Genomic DNA, 11,249 nt, shown 5'->3' on the forward strand with positions numbered 1-11,249 from the left:
GACACCTTAGGTACCACCTCGCCGGATTCCCTCTTCTTGACGGCTTGAGACTTAATTAAAGCTCTCCTTTTTGCGTCTTCCATCTCTGCGAATAATGACGGATGAAATTAAAACTAAGTAAAGTCAGTTAAATGGCAAAGTAAAGTTGACGGGCTTACGTCTATGAACTCGCTCGTCGTATCTGATTGCCTCTTGGGTGGGTTCAGGACCGTCGCAGTACCAATGTATGGTCCTCGGGTTCACCAACTTAGCCCAAGTCCTTTCCTCCGGCGTAGTTTTTCTGCAAACCTTTTCAAGGAAACTAAATTCCTCAAGGCTGACTTGTGGGCGCCGTCTACCTGCAGAGAAAGACGATCAAGATATACACATAAAAATGGACGGATACGAAAAGCATTACGAAATTAAGACGGGTGCATACACGATTGATTTATCACTGCCCATGTTGTGTCGACGGGCATGTATTCCGTCTCCCCTGGACGGCTCATCCATCTGTCACCCTCCAGGAAGAAGTAGCGACTCTTCCAGTCTCTATTTGAGTCTGGGGTCTCAAAGATCACCTTCAACAAGGGGCTCCGACTAGCAAAACTATACATCCCCCTTGATCCATAAATCTCGTCTGGACGGTAACAGTGAAGAAATTCACGGACCGTCAGTTTCCTTTCCCCATTCGACATTGCACCGTAAAGAATCTTCATGGCTATGAAGACCCTCCAGGCGTTAGGGGATATCTGGGTGACGGACAACCCCAGATAATGCAAAAGTTCCCTATAAAGTGTAGAAAGCGGGAATCGAAGTCCAGCCTTCAATGCCTGCTCGTACACTCCGACACCGTCTACCCCTTCATAGTAACACTTCTCCGACGCATATGGCAGACGGATAGAAACGTAATCCGGGATTTGGAAGTTTGTTCTGAAAGTGCTGAAATGTTTCTCCCGGATGACGGATGTAAACCTATGCACCGTCCACTCTGGCAACATGATGAACTGCCTTAGTCCATCAGCACCTACAACGGACTCCAGTGCTTGATCCCCGTCGTCCTCAGAACCCTCTATTTCAACTATCTCCACATCCTCATTTGTTGAGGATGAAGAAGAGGCAGACGGACTCCTATCTTCGCCGGGGCTCTCTTGGTCTTTATGACCGGACGGGTATACATCCTCGTATTCCGTCCCATCACGAACCACCGACTGGTTACTTGACGCACTAGACATTTCCTACAATTGACGATGAAACCTAAAACCGACGGGTTTGAAAGTATTGACGGGTATGGAAAGCCTAACAACAATGCATGGACGGAAATGTAACTTGACTATAGTATTAGAAGTACTTACCACACTTAGCAGAGGAGAGGTGACGGTTGGTGTAATCAGTAGATTCTCGTCCTCGACGGATTGTTCTGACAAGGTTGACGGCTTCGCTCTAACAAACGATTTCTGATTGAAAATTGAAGAAATGAGAGAGTGAGGCGCCTTATATATATAGGAGATGCACGGAAGACGAAGCGACGCTTCGATCCTATACAATGGCCATTCAGAGAGTGACACGTGGCATGCTTAATAAATGCTGACAACCTGTCAGTACGCGCCAACAGATTTGTACCCATCATGCAACCGTCAACTTGATGTGTCTTCCTCTGACGGGTTGATCCATCTAGAACCGTCATCCTATCTTGCATAAATCCGTCATCCAGTTGTGACTAAACTAGAAACCTTCTTTTGTTCCGCAGATTTCACTCCGTCATAAAATACCCGTCATACCCATACGTTAGAATCGTCACCCCATTGATCCTTTGACCTAAAAGGTGACGGACCATTGGGGTGAAGGGGGCAACTGAAGATGGTAAAATATAGAGCCTGATGGGCTTACCTTAATGGGCCTGACGGATCGGAGCTGCTGGGCCTGTATAAAGATGATCCCCTTCACTTTGAAGGCCCATTGCTGACAGACGTAGTAAGGGCCCATGATCCGAAGTCCATATCACTTAGAAAAGCCCCAAGATTCAAAAATGGAAATCCCTGCTCACCATGCTCAGAGGAATTTGTATTAGAGTCCCACATGGAAAAGATTTGGAAACCAAGAAGAAAAGTCAACCCTTTATCACTATAAAAGGCCTAACACCCTCAGAAATCGAGGTACGCTTTAATTGACCCTCTCTAACGCTCTAAGTAAAACAGAAGAATTCTAACTTGATCGTCGGAGAGCTTTTGGCCGGCACCACACCGATGCTCTCTGAAGGACTTCTTTCGATTGATTTTGTCGTGCAGGTTCGCTTCGAGTCGCGAGTACGGTGTGACCCATTGGTGACAATTTTCGACGTCATCATTACTTATACTCTAGCCCCTCTAACTTGAAATCCTAGATCTGTCTCTGCCCACCACTATCTAATGTGACAATCAATGACTGATTGTTTGTCACTCTCATATAAACTTACCACTTTTTCTTCACTACTCACAGTTTGTTACATCAAAATTTTCATAAAGTTATGATACAAAAAGGCGTGGTCATAGATATTTTTTGATAAATCCTCTGAATAGCTAGAAGTTATAAGTCTTGTGATACTCTTTACCATACTCTTGTAACTCAACTGGCTTACACCTTTTAGTGTTTCGAAAACATCCAAGATTTCACTACTCACAGTTTGTTACATCAAAATTTTCGTAAAGTTATGATACAAAAAGGCGTGGTCATAGATATTTTTTGATAAAAATCCTCTGAATAGCTAGAAGTTATAAGTCTTGTGATACTCTTTACCATACCCTTGTAACTCAACTGGCTTACACCTTTTAGTGTTTCCAAAATATCCAAGATTTTAATCCTCCATCTCTTGTTGCAACTATTGAATTAACAACCAAAAAAAAAAAAAAACCACCTTACAACTAAAGATGGAAATGCATTATAATAAGTTTAGGGAAAAAATCTCTATAGAATTCTCTCAAACTAATCTAAAATTTCTCCCCATGTAATAGGACTTTTGGGCCAAAGCCAAAAAACCTTAGATGATATTATATATTTATAAGATTTTAAAACTTGTTCCTGGGTGGACAAGAAATACACTCCTTCAACGACAAGGAGTACTATTTTATGTTTCATATAGAGTAGACAGTCCTTTCAGACCAAGAACATCCAAACTAAGTTAAATTAGGAATTTGAAACAATTCCCAACTGATCTCCACCTTGATTCAAATTCCACAAAGCAAGAGTCACAAGCTAAGCCAACCACTACAAAAAAAAATGTTCTATGGCCACGTTTTTAAAACGCGGCTATATGTCAAAAAAACGTGGCTATAGTCTATAGCCGCGCTTTTTTAGGCCACGTTTTCTAATGTGGCCTAAAACCTGTGACTATAAGACTGATGGGCCTATGGCCGCACTTTTTCAAACGCGGCCCAAGACCAGGACCTATAGCCACGTTTAAATAGCGGACTAAGGTTCTGGTCTTAGGCCTAAGGTTAACCTCTACAGGTGTGTCAAATGCAAATAAGATCCCAACCAAAAACAAAGTGCAAATCACCCTAAGCTACCTTCAAATGAGCCAATAGAAACCAAATGCATTTAAAGATGGTGCTACAAGTTTGTCTATTGATCTTCTCCTAGTTTTTTTTTTTTTTTTTTTTTTTGACATTTTTCTCCCTATTACTAAGATCCATGAACCAATCAATAGAATATCAAAAGAGAACAAATTTAAACATCTAGGTAGCGAACCTTGTCTCCAAATAACAAATCCAAATGCCTAAGTAGCAAACCTTAGCTCTAAACAACAAAGTCAAACACCATGGTGGTGAATCTTGGCTTTGAAGAACAAATCCAAACGCCTAAGTAATGAATTTTGGCTCTGAAGAACAAATTCAAACATATCTAAGTAGTGAACCTAGGATATGATAATAGTTTGATTGTAAAAAAGATTACAAGCTTGAGAAAAATCTCCAAAGAAAATAATAAAATAAAGAATCTAAAAATAGACATAACCACACATAAGAGAACAACAAGAGGTTACATGATTTGGCAATAACCTATGTCCATGGAAATGAATTCACTATGTATCAAAGATTACAAAATGTTTACACACTCAAAAAGCAATCACAAATTACAAAATCTTTATAGGGCTCTTTCAAACTAATCCAAAGTCTTTTCCCTCATGAGAGGACCTATGGACCAAAGTTCTAAAGCCTTATCCTTGGTGGACAATAAAATATTTCATCGACAATGAGTAATATTACTTATTTAATAAGGAATAGACTTTAACAATTTTGATAGGATTAAAGACTAATACTATACATCTCCATCAAATAACACTTGGGGACCAATATCTAGTTAGATGCTATGCTAAAGAGTGCAGTGGATTGTTTGCTTGTGCCTGTGCTATTTCAGGAGAACCCTTGTTGACAATCTTTCTAAACCTTGTCCCACATGATTCCTGTTTCCTAGCAATGACCGCTAAACAAGAATTGTTCTTTCCAATTGCCGCATCCCAATTTAGTTCGATACTTTGTGGTGGGGGTGGAGTCCGGTGAAGTTTTTGCTCTTTGTCTAGTCGGTGTTTATGCTTTATATAATATCAGGTATATTCTTCGATAGCTCTATGGCGTAGAAATATGCTACATCTTAGATTTTTAATTTGCACCCACATGGAAAGTAGGGCAGCATTTTAGTGGGTGAGTGATGCAGCCTGACCATTTGAAATCCTTCACTTGAAATATGTGTGTTAATGATGCGCAAATGACAGAGAAATTAATAATCATTTGTACATCATACACCAATCATTGATAGCTTAAAAAAGACGAGATGGAAATCTCACTCCCTTTAAAGAGATTCAAGCACTGTACAACTAACAAAACTTACAAATTGGTGTAGCGGTATTATCATTTGACTTGTCTCTTCTAAGATGCAACAATTCGACTGACTTAAGTTAATTCTACACTAATAGCTTAACCCAAAACTCCACCAAAAAGAAAACTTTTTTTTTGTGGGGGGCCAAAATCCCACTTACACTTTCTTTATTCAAACATCCTCAAATATGCATTATTGTGTTTGATGTAGAATGGACAACACAGACTTTCCTTAAACAAAAAGACTGTCAGAAATCAACATGCAAAAAGTTTGTAAGATATAATAGTATAAGCTAACACTGAATTGCATAGAATTTGGTGACTTAAAGAGAATCGTTTGTGAGGATAAAAACCCATGCCTTATGACGATTACCTATGCTGCTTCTAGGGAAAATTCCTTTTTGTTTGAGTTTGGTTTAGTAAATTTTGCTACTTATGTTAATTTTTTGTTTTGTTGTGACTTTCAATTTAAAATTCATAATAAGGTCTTGTATTTTTTTGGGAGGTGTCCTAGAGTTTGTTGGATTTTATTTGTAATTTTTCTAATTTTTTTGGCAGTTTTCCTTATATATTTTCTAACATAATTTTTTTGCTTAACACAAATTATTGCATTTTAGGCTCTCCTAGCCACCTTATATTTTCTTGTCTTATTTATATGCATTGTAACCTCCCAGGAAAATTTAACATTTCATTAATAAAAATTTCTTGTTGTCATAGATAATGATAACTAACCGTTGTAATTAACTGTTGGGGTGTATATTCTTGGAGTGTGGTTAGCCCATTATTGGCTTCGTAGGTGAAAATATGTAATTATATCTGTATCACACACTATTGTCATGGTGAGGGAGTTTTTAAAATTGAAGATTGGGTGCTAGAATGCAAGCCACTATCTCTTCATATTGAAACTCCCACGCTTTTTCATTTACCAACCGACTTTATTCTGGATGAATAGCATAATTATAATAACTAGTCGCTAACCCGTGCGATGCACGGGAAAACTATTTTGTATAAAGATGAAACATTAAATTACTTAATGAAAAATAGAAATCAAACTTAAGTTTAAAATAAAATGAAGAATTAAATCTTAAGAATTAATCAATATTTCCAATAAATTGAAAAAAAAAAAAAAAAACTTTAAAAAGTGTTTTTTGGTAAGCCTGGCAATAGAACAGGTTGATAACGAAAACAACAATAAATGAAATTTTCCAATAGTTAGAAGCACCAACAACGAACAGGCAAAAAAATTTCAAAATTTCAATTTCATACTCTAATTGAAAAGAATTATAAGAATTGTCGTAGCAGCATAATTATTTTGACTCTAATCATCTCTCTGCAATAAATTTTTCCACAATACAATTAAGGACCAAAATGGGTTATGTATGAACTCCATATCCTATTCCAAACCCAAAGATTCATCTAAACTACAATTCAATCAAATATAGAATACAAAACAGACACAAGTACCCTCTAATATAATTATTTACATAAAAAGAATTGGGTCGAAAAAAAAATCAGCACAATCTATTAAACAATAAAATTTCAATATAATCTTTGGAAAATATCTCTCCCATTGTCATCTTCATTGTTGTACATGATATGACATGGCTTCAAACTGTTGGCAGGAGGAGTCAGATGTTCCAAAAGAAACTCATTTGTTAACTATGGTAAAACTCATTCGATTGTGAACTATAGTAATTCTCATTGCATGTAGCAAGTACTGTCAACAAACCACAAATTTACTCTATCTTAGCAAATAGAAAAAGAGGCTAAAGCAAGGAAAAAAGAAGAATGATTCATTTAAAGCTTTACGTAGGCATTTGAATTGATGTAAGTGCTATATAATGTCTCAATTGTAACCTTAATAGAGGACAACTCATTCAGCCCAGGAAAAAAGTTTTCAAAATAAAAAGAGAGCAAAGAATGAAGCATTGAAAATATTAGTTTGAATACCAAGCCATTGCATTATTTGGCAGAAAATAAGAAAAAAGACTATTCAATGCATTGAATTAAATACCTTAGAAACAAAGTTCTACCAAGCACCTATCTAAATTTGAATGCTTGAAAGTTGAAAGTAACGTTGACAAACTACGCTTTGACGATAAGGCTTTCATTATAAAAAAAATTTGAAAAGAACAACAATCCATCATTCCATTATTTCTACATCAATTGAAAATCTGGCAATTGAAATCAAATCTACTGATTAAGTACATTGGCTATTTAGCAGAACTGACATCTAAGAGTTTCTTCATCCTTTAATGACTTGGCAAAACATATTTTTTTCCGATCATTGGGTACAAACAGAATATTTTTTGTACAAACCATAAAGTGGCTACAAACTAATGCAAGAGTAAGCAAGGCATTTTATCAAACACATGGTGTGCACAAAATATTTCAATGCCTTAGTTATAAATTTTTGTTATTATAAAAATTAAAAATTAAAAAACAGAAAACAATAGCATGATTGTGAAGAAAAGAATTACCAATAGCAAACCACCAAAAAGATACAATTGTTTAGTGTTTTAATAACTCATGTCTATGTCCATTACTCATAGCTTTCTTTTCCCTGCAACCCATACCAACAATTTGCATTAAATAATCACAACAGAAAATCTTCTATCATTAGTAAAATTTTCTCATAATTTCTATCTTAAATAGCTCTACCTTTTCACTTTGCTATTGCTGGGATTTGCAGACAGCTTCTAAACTATATAGATTTGGTCTTTCGCTGTGCATAACAGAAAGCAGAAAATAATCCGTGGGTTACTAAAGGAGGAAATTGGAAAAGAAGCTGGGGTCTGCAACCAAACAAAGAATCAAATAAAACCCCTCAAAAATCAAGATGCTACTATTAAAGAAGATTCGGTCAAACTAAAATACAAAATAAATAGAGACTAAACATGAAACCAAAGCTTGAGATAACCTAGAAACTTTAATTAAATCCCCAAAAAAATAATAATAATAATAATAATAAAGGTCTCATGTTAATACAAATAGAGCATAAACTGAGAATTCTTACGGTGGAGGACATCAAATACCAAAACTACACAATTAAAAATTTGCTAAAAACCCCTTTTTAAGGGCGTTGAACCAAAGGCCAACCATTCAACCATAGCAACCCAAAAAACCAAAAGTAGATCAAACCGACAAAATTCCTCAATTTCACTCCCCCTTACAAATAACAGAACAGATAAGAGGGAAAACAAAACTTGAAAATTAAAGTGACATGATTAAGTTTAAAAGAACTAAAATTCACCTGCGATGAAAAAGGGATAAGTATAACAATGTAGAGTATGACAGAATTTTTAAAAGAAAAAATTCTTTAAATTTTAGTTCATACCCCTTTTAAATTTCAAAAGTGCTGTTTCCCTAACTGCCCAACACTATCATTACATCCCACGGGGAATTCCATTAAGTTAAAGACATTTTTGCAATCCTTCCAAGAAAATCAAAGTGCTACCTATCAGCAGAACAATTAACAACAATAAGAATCCAAGTTGCAACCAACATAAATTTTAGGAAACTTGCATCAAATGCCAATAATTGTATTATTCTAACAAAAAGTCACATATCCAAGTCCAAAAATTTATTATAGCCGTTAGTAGCAACCCAAAGATAAGAAAAGAGACACCTATTAAATTGGGCTATAAAAAAAACATTTGATGATTGCTACAAAAATCATGAGCTAAAGCTGAAAGTTCAATCCAAAAGTCCGAAACTTTAGGAAACTTGCATCAAATACCAATAAGTGTATTATTCTAACAAAAAGTCACATATCCAAGTCCAAAAATTTATTATAGCCGTCAATAGCAACCCAAAGATAAGAAAAGAGACACCTATTAAATTGGGCTATAAAAAAAACATTTGATGATTGCTACAAAAATCATGAGCTAAAGCTGAAAGTTCAATCCAAAAGTCCTCCATAAAATAGGAATAGAGTATGGAAAAAACAAATAGATGAAGTCTGACTTATCTCTAATTCCAACAATACGGTAACAATGCCATACAAACATATTTTGCAGCAACTTTAAATGAGAATGAATTTCATTATTACAACATGGTAAGAAAAAAAAAAGATTTCAATTTCATTGAGACATTCTGTCAAACACTTAGGGTGATGGGGAGGATTTTAACAAAATAGACATAAAATTTTTACCAAACCTTTAATTTTCATTGATTCTAATTTCTCTGGGTCATTTTGTCAAACACTTAGGGTTGGCTTATTTTCACAAAGGATACCGATTCTTACATCATTCTCTCAACCATTATACCAGCAAAAACATGAGAAAGAGAGAATTACAGAGAGAAAAAGCAAGAAAGCTGGTGAATTTGTCAAACAAAATTGGATTTTGAATAACATATGGAAGACTTTGTATGTTTTGAATAAAAGGAAGATCGATTTGTTCCAGAAGACAATTTACGATGTCGTTGGGTTCTTTGGATTATGCCCGTTTAGAGAGGAAAAGGGGTATGAACTAAAATTCCTAACTTGACAACAAACCATAATTGAAGAGAATATTAGAAAAAGAAATTAGTACCTTTGCTGTGATGAAATTAGAGTATTCCACTTCATCTCTGCAAAGAAACTAAATGATTTAAATCCAAAGAGATGAATTTTTTTTTTTAAACGAAAACATTTAATCAATCACATCAGAATCCTGTTTTCTAAGCCCTAATTTCTGAATTTAAATCTAGAACCAAAGCCAACTGAAATTATAAATTTTGAAAACGTATAACAAAAAATCAAAGAAAGAATGGGAACCCATCGGTGGAGGAATTTTTTTTATCAGAGAAAGAGTAGGAACCCATCAGCAGCGGTGTTTATGGGCGGAGGAGAATTACCTTTTGAGAGGAAGTAGGCCACGACCCAAAAATCAAAGAGAATTGCTATCTCTGTCTCGGCGTTTCGCGGCTCTGTGTTTTTTTTTTTTTGGATGCGGCGGTTCTGTTTTTTTTGTAGAATAGAATCTGTCTGGGGTAGCAGAGCCACAGGTAGAAGAGGAGTGGGGGGAACGATAGAGAGAGATACATTTGCGTTTGAGGGAGAGAAATAGGTTTTATCGGGTTTGTTTTTGGAGAAATAGTTATTGGGTCAGAAAAGGGTTTTACTTTTTTTTTAATAATCTTTTTTTTTTTTAAATAATGCTGATGTGGAAAAATGTGGGAGCTCTAAAAGTTTCGGTTTTATATATATATATAGATAATAATAAAATTATTCTATTTATCAATTAATATTAAAATTCACCAACAAATTTTTTTTATTAACTGATCATAAGGATAGTTTTATAATTTCTTCTTCAAGTTTGCTTCCAAGAATCAATGTGTCAATTGTTGGTTGCTATAGCTTCTTAAGGAACAAAAGCCCTTTATTCTCCCATAAAATTTCTACTTTATACTTTTCTTTTTTTTAATACAAGATAAAAATTCTACTATAATCTAATTTAAGTGTATATGTATGTGAAGATCCTTCCTAAAGACTTAAACCCCAGCCCTTACCCCCCACACCCCACAAGCACTTATACTTGTAGAGTGACCATCGCACTAAGAATGTGCGGTGATTACTTTATACTCTTTCAATTATAGTATATCATGTGTCAAAACTTATTTTTTTTCTTTTATACTTTAGTTGCTTAATAAGATTAAAAAAATGAATATATAGTAAGCTATAATTGGTGGATTGTAAAGTAGAATATCTAAGTATATTGAGACAAAAAAAAAAAAAATTCATTCTTGTTAGGTATATATATAGGCCTAAGTCCAATAAAGCCTATCATATTATGTTGCTATAGTCCAATAATTATAAGATTTTATTTTATTGGCCAAAATGGGAAATTAACCCTGTTTGCCAAACAATATAATTAGTAGGCACTGTTTTCAAATTATATTTTTTACTAACATCTCGAGTCTAAGAGGCTCGATTTTGGGTTATAAATCAAGTCTTTAAGGGTCGGTTTTCATATTCCGATCGGGTCTAAGTTGGTACTTTTTCCACGTGGTGACCACTTAGAAATCGAGTCTCTAAGACTCGATTTATATCTATATATCATTTACAATAAAAAGAAAAGATTTTGGCCTTTACACCTTCTCACCTTAACAACAAAGAAAATATTATTTTCGACGACAACAACAACAACAACCACAATGACAACAACAATGATTCCATCGACTTCTTTGAGTTCTTTAGTGGCCTCAGTTACTCTGAAAATATGTGTTCAGCAGAGAAAAAAAAAAGGGTTGTAGTGAGATCAGGGTGGGTGGCTTCAGATCGGCGTGGGACCATGGGTGGGTGGGTTTCAAGTCGGCGTGGGTGGCTTTAGCTCAGCGTGGGCCGTGGGGCCGATACGCTCTCGCGGGTGGGTTCGCCGTTGGGACCATGGGTGAGTGGGTTCGCCACGTCTCGGATCTCGCAGTGTCATCCTACGTACA

At 35.5% G+C, this 11,249-nt stretch overlaps 1 long non-coding RNA gene across 3 annotated transcripts; it reads right to left on the reverse strand.

Annotated features, from left to right (window-relative positions):
- Nucleotides 1–6,122: 6,122 nt before the first annotated feature.
- Nucleotides 6,123–9,686, reverse strand: LOC126715343 (uncharacterized). Of its 3 annotated transcripts, XR_007651848.1 has the most exons (5): nt 9,666–9,685; nt 9,362–9,409; nt 7,488–7,621; nt 7,307–7,389; nt 6,123–6,543 (listed from the first exon to the last, which is right to left on the reverse strand). It is a non-coding gene; the product is annotated as an uncharacterized LOC126715343 (long non-coding RNA). The 3 variants fall into 3 exon arrangements; XR_007651849.1 differs by having other exon boundaries at nt 7,307–7,621; nt 9,362–9,398; nt 9,666–9,686; XR_007651847.1 differs by having other exon boundaries at nt 7,307–7,621.
- Between the last annotated feature and the right edge of the window lie 1,563 nt (nt 9,687–11,249).

The sequence above is a fragment of the Quercus robur genome, chromosome 2 (assembly GCF_932294415.1).
Source record: "Quercus robur chromosome 2, dhQueRobu3.1, whole genome shotgun sequence".
Taxonomy (NCBI): domain Eukaryota; kingdom Viridiplantae; phylum Streptophyta; class Magnoliopsida; order Fagales; family Fagaceae; genus Quercus; species Quercus robur.